Source organism: Ranitomeya variabilis, chromosome 1 (assembly GCF_051348905.1).
Source record: "Ranitomeya variabilis isolate aRanVar5 chromosome 1, aRanVar5.hap1, whole genome shotgun sequence".
NCBI classification, from domain to species: Eukaryota; Metazoa; Chordata; class Amphibia; order Anura; family Dendrobatidae; genus Ranitomeya; species Ranitomeya variabilis.
In genome coordinates, this window is record NC_135232.1 from 739,765,606 (window position 1) to 739,783,225 (window position 17,620).

The following is a 17,620-nucleotide window of genomic DNA, read 5'->3' on the forward strand; positions in this document are numbered from 1 at the left end:
CCAGTGATATGAGCAGGAGTCCTCCCGGTGATATGAGCAGGAGTCCTCCCAGTGATATGAGCAGGAGTCCTCCCGGTGATATGAGCAGGAGTCCTCCCGGTGATATGAGCAGGAGTCCTCCCGGTGATATGAGCAGGAGTCCTCCCGGTGATAGGAGCAGGAGTCCTCCCGGTGATAGGAGCAGGAGTCCTCCCGGTGATAGGAGCAGGAGTCCTCCCGGTGATAGGAGCAGGAGTCCTCCCGGTGATATGAGCAGGAGTCCTCCCGGTGATAGGAGCAGGAGTCCTCCCGGTGATAGGAGCAGGAGTCCTCCCGGTGATAGGAGCAGGAGTCCTCCCGGTGATAGGAGCAGGAGTCCTCCCGGTGATAGGAGCAGGAGTCCTCCCGGTGATAGGAGCAGGAGTCCTCCCGGTGATGAGTAGGAGTCCTCCCGGTGATATGAGCAGGAGTCCTCCCGGTGATATGAGCAGGAGTCCTCCCAGTGATATGAGCAGGAGTCCTCCCGGTGATATGAGCAGGAGTCCTCCCGGTGATAGGAGCAGGAGTCCTCCCGGTGATAGGAGCAGGAGTCCTCCCGGTGATAGGAGCAGGAGTCCTCCCGGTGATAGCAGGAGTCCTCCCGGTGATAGGAGCAGGAGTCCTCCCGGTGATAGGAGCAGGAGTCCTCCCGGTGATAAGAGCAGGAGTCCTCCCGGTGATATGAGCAGGAGTCCTCCCGGTGATAGGAGCAGGAGTCCTCCCGGTGATAGGAGCAGGAGTCCTCCCGGTGATAGGAGCAGGAGTCCTCCCGGTGATAGGAGCAGGAGTCCTCCCGGTGATAGGAGCAGGAGTCCTCCCGGTGATAGGAGCAGGAGTCCTCCCGGTGATAGGAGCAGGAGTCCTCCCGGTGATATGAGCAGGAGTCCTCCCGGTGATATGAGCAGGAGTCCTCCCGGTGATAGGAGCAGGAGTCCTCCCGGTGATAGGAGCAGGAGTCCTCCCGGTGATAGGAGCAGGAGTCCTCCCGGTGATATGAGCAGGAGTCCTCCCGGTGATAGGAGCAGGAGTCCTCCCGGTGATAGGAGCAGGAGTCCTCCCGGTGATAGGAGCAGGAGTCCTCCCGGTGATAGGAGCAGGAGTCCTCCCGGTGATAGGAGCAGGAGTCCTCCCGGTGATGAGTAGGAGTCCTCCCGGTGATATGAGCAGGAGTCCTCCCGGTGATATGAGCAGGAGTCCTCCCGGTGATATGAGCAGGAGTCCTCCCGGTGATATGAGCAGGAGTCCTCCCGGTGATATGAGCAGGAGTCCTCCCGGTGATATGAGCAGGAGTCCTCCCGGTGATATGAGCAGGAGTCCTCCCGGTGATGAGTAGGAGTCCTCCCAGTGATATGAGCAGGAGTCCTCCCGGTGATGAGTAGGAGTCCTCCCAGTGATATGAGCAGGAGTCCTCTCGGTGATGAGTAGGAGTTCTCCCAGTGATATGAGCAGGAGTCCTCCTAGTGATATGAGTAGGAGTTCTCCCAGTGATATGAGCAGGAGTCCTCCCAGTGATATGAGCAGGAGTCCTCCTAGTGATATGAGTAGGAGTTCTCCCAGTGATATGAGCAGGAGTCCTCCCAGTGATATGAGCAGGAGTTCTCCCAGTGATATGAGTAGGAGTCCTCCCAGTGATATGAGCAGGAGTCCTCCCGGTGATGAGTAGGAGTCCTCCCAGTGATATGAGCAGGAGTCCTCTCGGTGATGAGTAGGAGTTCTCCCAGTGATATGAGCAGGAGTCCTCCTAGTGATATGAGTAGGAGTTCTCCCAGTGATATGAGCAGGAGTTCTCCCAGTGATATGAGCAGGAGTTCTCCCGGTGATAGGAGCAGGAGTCCTCCCGGTGATATGAGCAGGAGTCCTCCCGGTGATAGGAGCAGGAGTCCTCCCGGTGATGAGTAGGAGTCCTCCCAGTGATATGAGCAGGAGTCCTCCCAGTGATATGAGCAGGAGTCCTCCCGGTGATAGGAGCAGGAGTCCTCCCGGTGATATGAGCAGGAGTCCTCCCGGTGATATGAGCAGGAGTCCTCCCGGTGATAGGAGCAGGAGTCCTCCCGGTGATGAGTAGGAGTCCTCCCGGTGATATGAGCAGGAGTCCTCCCGGTGATATGAGCAGGAGTCCTCCCGGTGATATGAGCAGGAGTCCTCCCGGTGATATGAGCAGGAGTCCTCCCGGTGATATGAGCAGGAGTCCTCCCGGTGATATGAGCAGGAGTCCTCCCGGTGATATGAGCAGGAGTCCTCCCGGTGATATGAGCAGGCGTCCTCCCAGTGATATGAGCAGGAGTCCTCCCAGTGATATGAGCAGGAGTCCTCCCGGTGATGAGTAGGAGTCCTCCCAGTGATATGAGCAGGAGTCCTCCCGGTGATGAGTAGGAGTCCTCCCAGTGATATGAGCAGGAGTCCTCCCGGTGATGAGTAGGAGTCCTCCCAGTGATATGAGCAGGAGTCCTCTCGGTGATGAGTAGGAGTTCTCCCAGTGATATGAGCAGGAGTCCTCCTAGTGATAAGAGTAGGAGTTCTCCCAGTGATATGAGCAGGAGTTCTCCCAGTGATATGAGCAGGAGTTCTCCCGGTGATAGGAGCAGGAGTCCTCCCGGTGATATGAGCAGGAGTCCTCCCGGTGATAGGAGCAGGAGTCCTCCCGGTGATGAGTAGGAGTCCTCCCAGTGATATGAGCAGCAGTTCTCCCAGTGATATGAGCAGGAGTTCTCCCGGTGATAGGAGCAGGAGTCCTCCCGGTGATATGAGCAGGAGTCCTCCCGGTGATAGGAGCAGGAGTCCTCCCGGTGATATGAGCAGGAGTCCTCCCGGTGATATGAGCAGGAGTCCTCCCGGTGATAGGAGCAGGAGTCCTCCTGGTGATGAGTAGGAGTCCTCCCGGTGATATGAGCAGGAGTCCTCCCGGTGATATGAGCAGGAGTCCTCCCGGTGATATGAGCAGGAGTCCTCCCGGTGATATGAGCAGGAGTCCTCCCGGTGATATGAGCAGGAGTCCTCCTGGTGATATGAGCAGGAGTCCTCCCGGTGATATGAGCAGGAGTCCTCCCGGTGATATGAGCAGGCGTCCTCCCAGTGATATGAGCAGGAGTCCTCCCAGTGATATGAGCAGGAGTCCTCCCGGTGATGAGTAGGAGTCCTCCCAGTGATATGAGCAGGAGTCCTCCCGGTGATGAGTAGGAGTCCTCCCAGTGATATGAGCAGGAGTCCTCCCGGTGATGAGTAGGAGTCCTCCCAGTGATATGAGCAGGAGTCCTCTCGGTGATGAGTAGGAGTTCTCCCAGTGATATGAGCAGGAGTCCTCCTAGTGATATGAGGAGTTCTCCCAGTGATATGAGCAGGAGTCCTCCCAGTGATATGAGCAGGAGTCCTCCCAGTGATATGAGCAGGAGTTCTCCCAGTGATATGAGCAGGAGTCCTCCCAGTGATATGAGCAGGAGTCCTCCCAGTGATATGAGCAGGAGTTCTCCCAGTGATATGAGCAGGAGTCCTCCCAGTGATATGAGCAGGAGTTCTCCCAGTGATATGAGTAGGAGTCCTCCCAGTGATATGAGTAGGAGTCCTCCCAGTGATATGAGCAGGAGTCCTCCCGGTGATGAGTAGGAGTCCTCCCAGTGATATGAGCAGGAGTCCTCTCGGTGATGAGTAGGAGTTCTCCCAGTGATATGAGCAGGAGTCCTCCTAGTGATATGAGTAGGAGTTCTCCCAGTGATATGAGCAGGAGTTCTCCCAGTGATATGAGCAGGAGTTCTCCCAGTGATATGAGCAGGAGTTCTCCCAGTGATATGAGCAGGAGTTCTCCCAGTGATATGAGCAGGAGTTCTCCCAGTGATATGAGTAGGAGTCCTCCCAGTGATATTGTCACAATCCATTTTTGGTTGAGTGGCAGCTCTGGTTCCACTATGATTTAAATGTAGCTTTTTTCATTTGAGGCCATGAGGGGTTAATGTCAGTTTCCCTTGCTGGCAGTGTACTGCAATTGCAGAGTTGCAGTTACAGGTGATGTAGGTGGTGACCATTCCCACCATCCTTTAAATAGTCACCTGATGCTTCAGCTGACAGTCCATGGTAGAGCAATCTACTGTATGTAAACCAAGCCTGGTGTTAGGAGATCTCTGGTTGCAGTGGTGAATCTGCTGGTTTCGTAGAGTTCGTGGTCCAGGTGCCTTTCTTCTGCTGTGCAGTGCTTTGCAGCATAGAAGGCTATTAACCCCTTAGTCAGGGCAGGCTCCAGGTTTTTGAGGGCCCCGGGCAAAAGAGTCTCAGTGGGCCCTCCCCTTTAACACATACCACGATTCATGATGCGCAGATACAGCAGAGAAATATAGGTATAGTACAATGCCAGATATCACTTCTTACATGAGTGATTGCTATTGTAAATTCTACAATACCATACAGAAGAGGGGCTTTATATAAGTCAACCCCTTATATGCCAATTATGCGAGAGCGATGCGCGAGCCTTGCATTGTATCACCCGAAACGTCCGTACCTCTATGCAGCTGCACACTCCTGTCCAAAGAAAGAGCGGCTCTGCAGGGAGAAGTGATGCGAGGCTCTCGCAAGTGGAACTCCGAGTTCGACCTAATATATAGTAATGATTGGTCACTTAGTCACTTACTAGTCCACGTGTGTGTTCTGGAAAATAAGTCCTGATTGTGGCGTTTCTGCACTGTGTCACTCTTGGAGTAGGTGACATGTAGATCCTGTGCTTTAGCAGATGGCTAACTTTGGTTATCTAAGGTCCACAGGTCTCAGGATATCAGTACCTGTAAAATTAGAGGCAAATCAACATTATAGAATACTTTTGGGTTTTCATTGGCTGTAAGCCATAATCATCTACATTAACAGAAATAAACACGTGAAATAGATCACTATGTTTATAATGACTATATACAGGTCCTTCTCAAAAAATTAGCATATAGTGTTAAATTTCATTATTTACCATAATGTAATGATTACAATTAAACTTTCATATACTATAGATTCATTATCCACCAACTGAAATTTGTCAGGTCTTTTATTGTTTTAATACTGATGATTTTGGCATACAACTCCTGATAACCCAAAAAACCTGTCTCAATAAATTAGCATATCAAGAAAAGGTTCTCTAAATGACCTATTACCCTAATCTTCTGAATCAACTAATTAACTCTAAACACATGCAAAAGATACCTGAGGCTTTTAAAAACTCCCTGCCTGGTTCATTACTCAAAACCCCCATCATGGGTAAGACTAGCGACCTGACAGATGTCAAGAAGGCCATCATTGACACCCTCAAGCAAGAGGGTAAGACCCAGAAAGAAATTTCTCAACAAATAGGCTGTTCCCAGAGTGCTGTATCAAGGCACCTCAATGGTAAGTCTGTTGGAAGGAAACAATGTGGCAGAAAACGCTGTACAACGAGAAGAGGTGACCGGAACCTGAGGAAGCAGTGGACTGAGTCTGGTGTGGAAACATCCAGAGCCACCGTGCACAGGTGTGTGCAGGAAATGGGCTACAGGTGCCGCATTCCCCAGGTAAAGCCACTTTTGAACCATAAACAGCGGCAGAAGCGCCTGACCTGGGCTACAGAGAAGCAGCACTGGACTGTTGCTAAGTGGTCCCAAGTACTTTTTTCTGATGAAAGCAAATTTTGCATGTCATTCGGAAATCAAGGTGCCAGAGTCTGGAGGAAGACTGGGGAGAAGGAAATGCCAAAATGCCTGAAGTCCAGTGTCAAGTACCCACAGTCAGTGATGGTGTGGGGTGCCATGTCAGCTGCTGGTGTTGGTCCACTGTGTTTCATCAAGGGCAGGGTCAATGCAGCTAGCTATCAGGAGATTTTGGAGCACTTCATGCTTCCATCGGCTGAAATGCTTTATGGAGATGAAGATTTCATTTTTCAGCACGACCTGGCACCTGCTCACAGTGCCAAAACCACTGGTAAATGGTTTACTGACCATGGTATTACTGTGCTCAATTGGCCTGCCAACTCTCCTGACCTGAACCCCATAGAGAATCTGTGGGATATTGTGAAGAGAAAGTTGAGAGACGCAAGACCCAACATTCTGGATGAGCTTAAGGCCGCTATTGAAGCATCCTGGGCCTCCATAACATCTCAGCAGTGTCACAGGCTGATTGCCTCCATGCCACGCCGCATTGAAGCAGTCATTTCTGCCAAAGGATTCCCGACCAAGTATTGAGTGCATAACTGAACATTATTATTTGATGTTTTTTTTGTTTGGTATTAAAAAACACTTTTATGTTTAAGAACATCCTAAATAGGCACTGTAAGCGGTTTATACCTTGTGGGAATAAAAGGACTAGAAATAGGAAAAACCCAATGTGGCTAAACAAAGAAGTAAGACAGGCAATTAACAGTAAAAAGAAAGCATTTGCACTACTAAAGCAGGATGGCACCATTGAAGCTCTAAAAAACTATAGGGAGAAAAATACTTTATCTAAAAAACTAACTAAAGCTGCCAAAAAGGAAACAGAGAAGCACATTGCTAAGGAGAGTAAAACTAATCCCAAACTGTTCTTCAACTATATCAATAGTAAAAGAATAAAAACTGAAAATGTAGGCCCCTTAAAAAATAGTGAGGAAAGAATGGTTGTAGATGACGAGGAAAAAGCTAACATATTAAACACTTTCTTCTCCACGGTATTCACGGTGGAAAATGAAATGCTAGGTGAAATCCCAAGAAACAATGAAAACCCTATATTAAGGGTCAACAATCTAACCCAAGAAGAGGTGCGAAACCGGCTAAATAAGATTAAAATAGATAAATCTCCGGGTCCGGATGGCATACACCCACGAGTACTAAGAGAACTAAGTAATGTAATAGATAAACCATTATTTCTTATTTTTAGGGACTCTATAGCGACGGGGTCTGTTCCGCAGGACTGGCGCATAGCAAATGTGGTGCCAATATTCAAAAAGGGCTCTAAAAGTGAACCTGGAAATTATAGGCCAGTAAGTCTAACCTCTATTGTTGGTAAAATATTTGAAGGGTTTCTGAAGGATGTTATTCTGGATTATCTCAATGAGAATAACTGTTTAACTCCATATCAGCATGGGTTTATGAGAAATCGCTCCTGTCAAACCAATCTAATCAGTTTTTATGAAGAGGTAAGCTATAGGCTGGACCGCGGTGAGTCATTGGACGTGGTATATCTCGATTTTTCCAAAGCATTTGATACCGTGCCGCACAAGAGGTTGGTACACAAAATGAGAATGCTTGGTCTGGGGGAAAATGTGTGTAAATGGGTTAGTAACTGGCTTAGTGATAGAAAGCAGAGGGTGGTTATAAATGGTATAGTCTCTAACTGGGTCGCTGTGACCAGTGGGGTACCGCAGGGGTCGGTATTGGGACCTGTTCTCTTCAACATATTCATTAATGATCTGGTAGAAGGTTTACACAGTAAAATATTGATATTTGCAGATGATACAAAACTATGTAAAGCAGTTAATACAAGAGAAGATAGTATTCTGCTACAGATGGATCTGGATAAGTTGGAAACTTGGGCTGAAAGGTGGCAGATGAGGTTTAACAATGATAAATGTAAGGTTATACACATGGGAAGAAGGAATCAATGTCACCATTACACACTGAATGGGAAACCACTGGGTAAATCTGACATGGAGAAGGACTTGGGGATCCTAGTTAATGATAAACTTACCTGGAGCAGCCAGTGTCAGGCAGCAGCTGCCAAGGCAAACAGGATCATGGGGTGCATTAAAAGAGGTCTGGATACACATGATGAGAGCATTATACTGCCTCTGTACAAATCCCTAGTTAGACCGCACATGGAGTACTGTGTCCAGTTTTGGGCACCGGTGCTCAAGAAGGATATAATGGAACTAGAGAGAGTACAAAGGAGGGCAACAAAATTAATAAAGGGGATGGGAGAACTACAATACCCAGATAGATTAGCGAAATTAGGATTATTTAGTCTAGAAAAAAGACGACTGAGGGGCGATCTAATAACCATGTATAAGTATATAAGGGGACAATACAAATATCTCGCTGAGGATCTGTTTATACCAAGGAAGGTGACGGGCACAAGGGGGCATTCTTTGCGTCTGGAGGAGAGAAGGTTTTTCCACCAAAATAGAAGAGGATTCTTTACTGTTAGGGCAGTGAGAATCTGGAATTGCTTGCCTGAGGAGGTGGTGATGGCGAACTCAGTTGAGGGGTTCAAGAGAGGCCTGGATGTCTTCCTGGAGCAGAACAATATTGTATCATACAATTATTAGGTTCTGTAGAAGGACGTAGATCTGGGGATTTATTATGATGGAATATAGGCTGAACTGGATGGACAAATGTCTTTTTTCGGCCTTACTAACTATGTAACTATGTAACTATGTAACTATTTGATTGGTCGGGTGAAATATGCTAATTTATTGAGACAGGTTTTTTGGGTTATCAGGAGTTGTATGCCAAAATCATCAGTATTAAAACAATAAAAGACCTGACAAATTTCAGTTGGTGGATAATGAATCTATAGTATATGAAAGTTTAATTGTTATCATTACATTATGGTAAATAATGAAATTTAACACTATATGCTAATTTTTTGAGAAGGACCTGTAATATGGAGTTTCACTTTTTGTTTTGAAGAACTGAAATAAATTAACTTTGATATTCTAATTTTGTGAGCAGCACCTGTATGCATACAACTTGATGAATAGGCAGCATTTTGTTTGTTTAGTATAATACACCCCATAGTCCTCCATATATTATAATGTTCACCACAGTCCTCCATATAGTATAATACACTCCTCAGTCCTCTGTATAGTATAATACACTCCTCAGTCCTCCATCTAGTATAATACACTCCTCAGTCCTCCATATAGTATAATACACTCCTCATAGTCCTCATATATTAAAATACATTGCTCAGTACTCCATATAGTATAATACACTCCTCATACTCCTCCATATAGTATTATGCACCGCCATAGTCACCCATGAGTGGGCCCCCATCTCGCCAGGGCCCCGACACTTGCCCGCGTGCGCCTGGTGCTGATGCCGGCCCTGCCCGTAGTGACCAGGCCAGTTTTTACAATTCTGACCACTGTCACTTTATGAGGTTATAACTCTAGAACACTTCAACAGATCCCACTGATTCTGAGATTGCTTTTTCGTGACATATTGTACTTCATGTTAGCGGTAAAATGTCTTCGGTATAACTTGTGTTTATTTATGAAAAAAATGGAAATATGTGAAAATTTAGCAATTTTCAAACTTTGAATTTTTATGCCCTTAAATAAGAGAGATATGTCACACAAAATACTTAATAAATAACATTTCCCACATGTCTACTTTACATCAGCACAATTTTGGAAACAAAATTCTTTTTTGTTAGGAAGTTATAAGGGTTAAAAGTTGACCAGCGATTTTTCATTTTTACAACAAAAATTACAAAACCATTTTCTTAGGGACCACATCACATTTGAAGTCACTTTGAGGGGTGGACATGACAGAAAATACCCAAAAGTGATACCATTCTAAAACTGCACCCCTCAATGTGCTCAAAACCACATTTGAGAAGTTTATTAACTCTTTACGTGCTTCACAGGAACTGAAGCAATGTGGAAGGAAAAAATTAACATTTAACTTTTTTCACAAACATTTTACTTCAGAACCAATTTTTTTTATTTTCACAAGTGTAAAAAGAGAAAATGAACCACAAAATTTGTTGTGCAATTTCTACTGAATACGCCAATACCCCATATGTAGGGGTAAACCACTGTTTGGGTGCACAGCAGATCTCGGAAGGGAAGGAGCGCCGTTTGACTTTTTCAACGCCGAGTTGGCTGGAATTGAGATTGGACGCCATGTCGCATTTGGAGACCCCCTGATGTGCCTAAACAATGGAAACCCCCCACAAGTGACACCATTTTGGAAACTATACCCCCCAAGGGACTTATCTAGATGTGTGGTGAGCACTTTGAACCCCAAAGTGCTTCACAGAAGTTTATAACGTAGAGCCAGGAAAATAAAAAAATCATATTTTTTGCATAAAAATGATCTTTTCGCCCAAAATTTTAATTTTACCAAGGGTAACAGGAGAAATTATACCCCCAAAGTTGTTGTGCAATTTGTCCTGAGTATGCTGATATCCTATACGTGGGGGTAAACCACTGTTTGAGTGCATGGCAGGGCTTAGAAGGGAGGGAGCACCATTTGACTTTTTGAACGTAAAATTGGCTAGAATCAATGGTGCCGCCATGTCGTGTTTGGAAACCCCCTGATGTACCTAAACAGTGGAAACCCCCCAATTCTAACTCCCCAACACACCCTTAACCCTAATCCCAACCCTAACCACAACCCTAATCCCAACCCTAGCCATAACCCTAACCACAAACCTAATCCTAACACACCCCTAACCCTAATCCTGACCCTAACCATAATCCTAACCACAAACCTAACCCCAACACACCCTAACCAGAAACCTAACTCCAACAAACCCTTAACCCTAATCCCAACCCTATCCATAACCCTAACCACATCCCTAATCCCAACACACCCCTAATCTCAACTATAACCACAAACCTAATGCTAATCCTAACCGTCACTTTAGCCCAACTCTAACCCTAATGGAAAAATGGAAATAAATATATATTTTTTATTTTATTATTTTTCCCTAACTAAGAGAGTGATAAAAGAGAAGTTTATTTACCGGGTACCGGGGAAGGGTGATCTGAGGACTGGGGGACCCTATTTCTCTCTCTCCTCTGATGTGCGATCACATCAGAGGAGAAATTAAATGGCAAATCTGACTTTTTTTTGGGGTCGCCATTATATCGTTAATAACGGCGATCACAACATCAGGGTCGGTAAAAACCGACCTGAATCATGTTCTCCCAGGCAGCCGAGATCCCAGAGAAATTCCAATGCTGGGGAGGTGCTATAATCTTAAACCTCAGCGCCATTAAAAAGCGGCGCTGTGGTTTAAGCACCCTTAACTGCCACCGTTAAAAGGCGTATCGGCAGAGGTTATGGGGTTAAGCTAAGTTTTGTATTTTTACCTTGTCTGTCTCGTGTTTGTCACTGTCCCCTGTGTTGTACCATCTGCAGTGGTGAGGCTAGCGCCCTTGCCGGCCAGTGCACTAGGCAGGGCAGTGGGAGGTGACAGTGAAGGACAAGGTTTGTGACAGCGGTGGGGGGAAGGACCCATTTAGGGCATTAGGGGAGTGTAGGGACAGGCTCAGGTTGGAGCAGGAGGTGTCCATCCCTCATTCCCTATCGGTAGGACCTTCCTCTCGCCATTTCCATCTCATTGAGTGTGTGTTGTGCCGTATGCTGATCGACCCCCTGTTGGGTCCTTACATTTCGTGACAGATATAAACGGGAGTCCTCCCAGTGACATGAACGGAAGTCTTCCCAGTAGTCCTCCCAGTGATGAGCTAGTGCTCAGGAGTCCTCAATATTCATGAGTTGAGGATTATCCGCTCCCACCACTGAGTGACACTTTCCTCCCTCATTAATCAGTAGGGGATTGGTGCACACAGATCATTAATACTGAGGACTTCATCCTCACAGCGCAATGCATCTAATAAAGTGTCAATTTCACAAAAAGTGCAGGACAAGCAGAGAGCAGAGCCTGAGGAAAACTCGGGCGTCATGTCATAGCAGTCCTGAGTGGTGCACAATCATGTCACGGCAGCCGCTCACCTGATGGACACCTGGTTGTGATGTTGCAGCAGTTGCCCCGGGACAGACACCAAAATGTATCTAATATCCATCTGTCTCTATATATCTGTGTTATCATATCTCTTACAATTGCTAATCTGCTAGTGTACATGTATGGAGCCCCTAGTACAGCAGTGCCCTCTACATACACAGCAGAGAAACCATCACTGTATACAGTATATACAGTGCCGTAAAAAAAGTCTCCATACCTCATGACCTTTTCACATTTTTCACGTTACACCTGCAAACTTAACCCCTTCACAACCTTGGGATTTTCTGTTTTTGCATTTCATTTTTTGCTCTCCTTCCCAGAGCCATAACTTTTATTTTTCCGTCAGTATGGTCATGTGAGAGCTTTTTTTTTGTGGAACGAGTTGTACATTTGAACAACACCATTGGTTTTACCATATTGTGTACTGGAAAACAAGAACAAAATTCCAGTGCAGTGAAAATACAAAAAAGTGCAATTCCAAATTTATTTTTTTTACCATGTTAACTAAATACTAAAACTGACTTGCCATTTTAATTCTCCAGGTCATTACACATTTGCAGATACCAAACATGTATAGGTTTCTTTTTTATTTACCGTATATACTCGAGTATAAGCCGAGATTTTCAGCCCATTTTTTGGGCTGAAAGTCCCCCTCTCGGCTTATACTCGAGTCATACCCGGGGGTCGGCAGGTGGGAGGGGGTGGGGGCTGTGTAATTATACTTACCTGCTCCCGGCGCGGTCCCTGGACGTCCCTGCTTCTTCCAGCGCTGCAGCTTCCTCCTGTACTCAGCGGTCACATGGTCCCGCTCATTACAGAAATGAATATGCGACTCCATGACTGCGATGAACGGTGACCGCTCAATACAGGAAGAAGATGCAGCGCCGGGGAAGAAGCAGGGACACAGCGCTAGGACCAGGTAAGTATACGGGGAGGGGGAGCGCAGCGCTGTGCGATATTTACCCCTCCTCGTTCCAGTGCGGCTCTGTCTTCATCGTCCTCTGGCAGTAACGCTCAGGTCAGAGGGCGCGGTGACGTAGTCAGTGCGCGCCCTCTGCTGAACGTCAGTGCCGAAGACGGAGCCGCACGAGGAGCAGGTAAAAGTGCCGGGGTCCTGAGCGACGGAGAGGTGAGTATGTGATTTTTTTTTTTTTTATGGCAGCAAAAGCAAATGGGGCAAGTGGCTGTGCGGAGCATCTTATGGGGCCATAACACTTGTGCAGCACTATAAGGGGCAAGTAGCTGTGCAGAGCATCTGTATGGGGCCATAACACTTGTGCAACACTATATGGGGCAAGTGGCTGCGTGGAGCATCTTTATGGGGCCATAACACTTGTGCAGCACTGTAAGGGGCAAGTGGCTGTGCGGAGCATCTGTATGGGGCCATAACACTTGTGCAGCACTATATGGGGCAAGTGGCTGCGCGGAGCATCTGTATGGGGCCATAACACTTGTGCAGCACTATATGGGGCAAGTGGCTGTGCGGAGCATGTGTATGGGGCCATAACACTTGTGCAGCACTATATGGGGCAAGTGGCTGTACGGAGCATCTGTATGGGGCCATAACACTTGTGCAGCACTATAAGGGGCAAGTGGCTGCGCGGAGCATCTTATGGGGCCATAACACTTGTGCAGCACTATAAGGGGGAAGGAGCTGTGTGGAGCATCTGTATGGGGCCATAACAGTTGTGCAGCACTATAAGGGGGAAGGAGCTGTGTGGAGCATCTGTATGGGGCCATAACAGTTGTGCAGCACTATATGGGGCAAGTGGCTGTGCGGAGCATCTGTATGGGGCCATAACACTTGTGCAGCACTATAAGGGGCAAGTGGCTGTGCGGAGCATCTGTATGGGGCCATAACGCTTGTGCAACACTATAAGGGGCAAGTGGCTGTGCGGAGCATCTGTATGGGGCCATAACACTTGTGCAGCACTATATGGGGCAAGTGGCTGTGCGGAGCATCTGTATGGGGCCATAACGCTTGTGCAGCACTATAAGGGGCAAGTGGCTGTATGGAGCATCTGTATGGGGCCATAACACTTGTGCAGCACTATATGGGGCAAGTGACTGTACGGAGCATCTGTATTGGGCCATAACGCTTGTGCAGCACTATATAGGGCAAATATCTCTATGGAGCATCTTATGGGGCCCTTATTACCCTTTATGCAGAATTATATGGAGCATATTTTAATATGGAGCATCTAATGGGGCCCATCAAACTTTCTGGAGCATTATATGGGGCTCGTGATTCAATATGGATATTCAAAAACACTTAACCTACTGGTGTCTCAATTAATTTTACTTTTATTGGTATCTATTTTTACTTTTGAAATTTACCGGTAGCTGCTGCATTTTTCACCCTAGGCTTATACTCGAGTCATTAAGTTTTCCCAGTTTTTTGTAGCAAAATTAGGGGGGTCGGCTTATACTCGGGTCGGCTTATACTCGAGTATATACGGTACGTGGTAAAAAAAAAATCTAAACTTTGTGAAAAACAAAAAAATTGGTGCCATTTTCCCAGACCCATAGCGTCTCCGTTTTTCTGTATGTGAACCTTGGTGAGAGCTTATTTTTTGCACTTCGAACTGCTGTTTTTATTGATACCATTTTGGGGTAGATACGATGTTTTGATAGCCTGTTATTGCATTTTATTGCAATGTTGCGGCCCAAAAAAATGCAACTCTGGGGTTTTGATTCTTTTTGTTTATGCTGTTTACCGATCAGTTTAATTCTTTTTATATTTTGAAAGATCGGGCATTTCTGAACTCAGCGATACCAAATATGTGTATATTTTATTTCTTTATATTGTTTTATTTTGAATGGGGAAAAAGGGGGGTGATTTAATACTTTTAAAAGTTTTTTTTATGTTTTTACAAACATTTTTTTTTACTTGCACAATCGTCTCCTTAGGAGACTTGAAGCTACGATTGTCTGATCTCTTGTGCTACACATAGCAGTTCTTCGCCCTGCTAGGTGTAGCAGAAATGATCATCTGCTATGGAACGCCGGCCACGGGGCGGTGCTCATAGCATATCTACAATGACAAGCACAGACCCTGGTTGTCATGTCACCCCAACGGTGCCCCGCAATCATGTGACAGGGGCGCTAATGGGCGGGATTTGTGATGCGTTTCCTGCGCAATCACGTTAAATGCCACTGTCAGAGATTGAATTTGCTGCTGTCACGTGCCTGAAAAGATGTGGGCGCTGGAACCTGCATCAAAGGGAGGGAGGCAGGTGACCTTTGACGTATAGGCACGTCATAGGTCGTAAAGGGGTTAAATGTATTTTATTGGGATTTTATGTTAAACCAACACAAAATAGCGAGTATTTACGATGTGTAAAAGAAATTATGTGAGGGTTTTATAATTATTTTTAACCCCTTAACCCCCAAGGGTGGTTTGCACGTTAATGATCGGGCCAATTTTTACAATTCTGACCACTGTCCCTTTATGAGGTTATAACTCTGGAACGCATCAACGGATCCCGGTGATTCTGACAATGTTTTCTCATGACATATTGTACTTCATGTTAGTGGTAAAATTTCCTGGACATTACTTGAGTTTATTTGTGAAAAAAAAACGGAAATTTGGGGAAATTTTGCAATTTTCCAACTTTGAATTTTCATGCCCTTAAATTGACCAGCAATTTCTCATTTTTACAACACCATTTTTTTATTAGGGACCATATCACATTTTAAGTCACTTTGAGGGGTCTATATGATAGAAAATACCCAAGTGTGACACCATTCTAAAAACTGCACCCCTCAAGGTGCTCAAAACCAAATTCAAGAAGTTTATTAAACCTTCAGGTGTTTCACAGGAATTTTTGGAATGTTTAAAAAAATAAACATTGAACTTTTTTTCACAAAACATGTACTTCAGATCCAATTTGTTTTATTTTACCAAGGGTAACAGGAGAAATTGGACCCTGAAACTTGTTACAATTTGTCCTGAGTACGCCAATACCCCATATGTGGGGGTAAACCACTGTTTGGGTGCATGGCAGAGCTCGGAAGGGAAGGAGCGCCATTTGACTTTTCAATGCAAAATTGGCTGGAATTGAGATAGGACACCATGTCGCGTTTGGAGAGCCCCTGATGTGCCTAAACAGTGGGAACTGTTATGACCCCAATGGCAGAGGGTCTCAGGAATCAATACCAAGTCTGCAAACACAAAAAACCAGCTCATAGGGCAGTGGTAACTGGGCTGACCATATATCTCATCCTAGCACCACAAATAGAAGTAGCCGGGGAACGTGCCTACGTTGGTTCTAGACGTCTCACGCCAGCCGGAGAACTAACTAACCCTAGAAGGGAAAAGAAAGACCTTTCTTGCCTCCAGAGAAAAGACCCCAAAAGTTGGATACAAGCCCCCAACAAATAATAACGGTGAGGTAAGAGGAAAAGACAAACGTAAGAATGAGCTAGGTATTTAGCAAAGAGAGGCCTCCTAGCTAATAGCAGAATATAGTAAGATGACTTATATGGTCAGCAAAAACCCTATCAAAATATCCACGCTGGATATTCAAGAACCCCCGAACCGTCTAACGGCCCGGGGGGAGAACACCAGCCCCCTAGAGCTTCCAGCAAGGTCAGGAATCACATTTAGTACAAGCTGGACAAAAATGAAAGCAAGCAAATAACCAAAAAAACAAAGAAGCAGGACTTAGCTTAATTTTACACGAACCAGGATCAGCAGACAGGAGCAAACAGAGAGGATCTGATTACAACGATGCCAGGCACTGGACTAAGGATCCAGGAAGTTAATATAGCGACACCCCTGGACTAACGACCCAGGTGAGTGCCAAACAGAAAAAAGACAATCCCAGAGTCATACCACTAGTGACCACAAGAGGGAGCCAAAAAGTCTAATTCACAACAGGAAACCCCCCAAAAGTGACACCATTTTCAAAAGTATACCCCCTAACGAACTTATCTAGATGTGTGGTGAGCACTTTGTACCCCCAAGTACTTCACAGAAGTTTATAATGTAGAGCCGTGAAAATTTAAAAAATCATTTTTTTCCACAAAAATTATCTTTTAGCCCCCAATTTTGTATTTTCCCAAGGGTATCTGGAGAAATTGGACCCCAAAAGTTGTTGTGCAATTTGTCCTGAGTACATTGATACCCCATATGTGGGAGAAAACTACTGTTTAGGCGCATGGCAGAGCTTGGAAGGGAAGAAGTGGCGTTTTGGAATTCAGACTTTGATGGGATGGTCTGTGGACATCACGTTGCGTTTGCAGAGCCCCTGATCTACCTAAACAGTAGAAACCCCCCAAGTGACCCCATATTGGAAACTAGACCCCCAAGGAACTTATTTAGATGTGTTGTGAGAACTTTAAACCCTCAAGTGTTTCACTAAAGTCTATAACGCAGAGCCATGAATATAAAAAATCTTTTTTTTTTTTTTCAAAAATGATTTTTTTAGCCTCCAGTTTTGTATTTTCCCAAGGGTAACAGGAGAAATTGAACCCCAAAAGTTGTCCAATTTGTCCTGAGTATGCTGATACCCCATATGTGGGGGTAAACCACTGTTTGGGCGCACGGCAGAGCTCGGAAGGGAAGGAGCACCATTTTACTTTTTCAACGCAGAATTGTATGAATTGAGATCAGACGTCATGTTGTGTTTGCAGAGCCCCTGGTGTGGCTAAACAGTGGAAACCTCCCAATTCTAACTCCAACCCTAACCCCAACACACCCCTAACCCTAATCCCAACCCTAACCCCAACACACCCCTAACTCTAATCCCAACCCTAACCATACCCATAACCCTGACACACCCCTAACCCAACTGTAAATGTAATCCAAGCCCTAACCCCAACTTTAGCCCCAACCCTAACTTTAGCCCCAACCCTAACTTTAACCCCAACCCTAACTTTAGCCCCAAACCTAACCCTAACTTTAGCCCCAACCCTAACCCTAACTTTA

The 17,620-nt window shown here is 45.9% G+C and overlaps 1 protein-coding gene across 1 annotated transcript in view; it reads left to right on the forward strand.

Annotated features, from left to right (window-relative positions):
- The window catches only part of LOC143782037 (heat shock protein HSP 90-alpha-like), a 56,055-nt gene that overhangs the window by 627 nt on the left and 37,808 nt on the right, over positions 1 to 17,620 (forward strand). The window lies entirely within an intron of this gene.